Source organism: Pongo abelii, chromosome 1 (assembly GCF_028885655.2).
Source record: "Pongo abelii isolate AG06213 chromosome 1, NHGRI_mPonAbe1-v2.0_pri, whole genome shotgun sequence".
Taxonomy (NCBI): Eukaryota; Metazoa; Chordata; class Mammalia; order Primates; family Hominidae; genus Pongo; species Pongo abelii.
In genome coordinates, this window is record NC_071985.2 from 51,486,743 (window position 1) to 51,487,858 (window position 1,116).

Consider the following 1,116-nt stretch of genomic DNA (forward strand, 5'->3'; position numbering starts at 1 on the left):
AAAACTTCCTGATCATGTCTATTAATGGAAAAGGCAGCTGTACTTTTGTGAAATTAGGAAATTTGACTAAATAAGCAATCTAAGAATGCTTGTAACTCTGAAACCTTGTGATTCATTCACAACATAATGTGATCACATCACCACATAGAATCATACACTTTATAATAAGAAATGACCTTGGAGATACTGTATCCATTCATTATATTTCAAATACATATCTTGCAGTGTTTTGTTTTTTGTACATTAGGAATAATTGTATTTGGTATTGTGTATAATGAAATACTTCATACTACCTAACAAATAATGGTCACCCGATTAAATATTAAATAAACGCTCCCCCAACATAACTTATTTTTTGAGTAAGGAAAAAAGGCAGAACTAGAAAGGTAAGCTACTTTTTACAAGATCATTCAGATAACTGAAGGACTTGTAAGTTCATAGATATAACCACTAGTTCAGTCTGAAAATACGAGAGTAGTTTTGTTCAAAACACTCAGTCACAGTGACCTTCTAATTGTAGCTACACAATATTGTGAAATAGCACAATAATGTATTTTTTTCTTTTTTTGTCCTTTTTTGTATGGTAATTTTCTCCCACATTTAACCACACACTAACTTTGCCTCAGGGTAGATTAAAGGTGAAAATAAGTAACCCTCAATATTCAGTCTTTCCATTTAAAAATATGTCTGCAGTCCGTATCAGGAACAATAAATGGAAAGTCCAGGTTTTTCAATTCAAGAGCAAGGTAATTTAGGCCACAGAGTGAATCAAATCTTGAAAGGGGAGTTACGCACTGCCTCACAAGAGGGAAACGTCCTTCCTGAGTTGGAAATGGGAGCCTGGAAATAAAGTGGAGATAAAGGGGGGAAGAAAAGGGAGATAGAGGGAAGAGGATGGCAGGTAGAATGTTCGTGAGGATCAGGGATTCTGAACTGCCTTCTGCCCCACTGTGGCAAATGCTAAGAGGGGGTACTATTAGAGACCACTGGATAGATTTTGTGTCTTAGAGCACAGGGGCTTGTTCTTACCTCCTGTCTGGAGCCCTGGGAAGAGAACCTCAAAGTGTTTTGTGCTAGCATAGGACAGACCAGTAAAGTGTGAACAACAGTATGGCA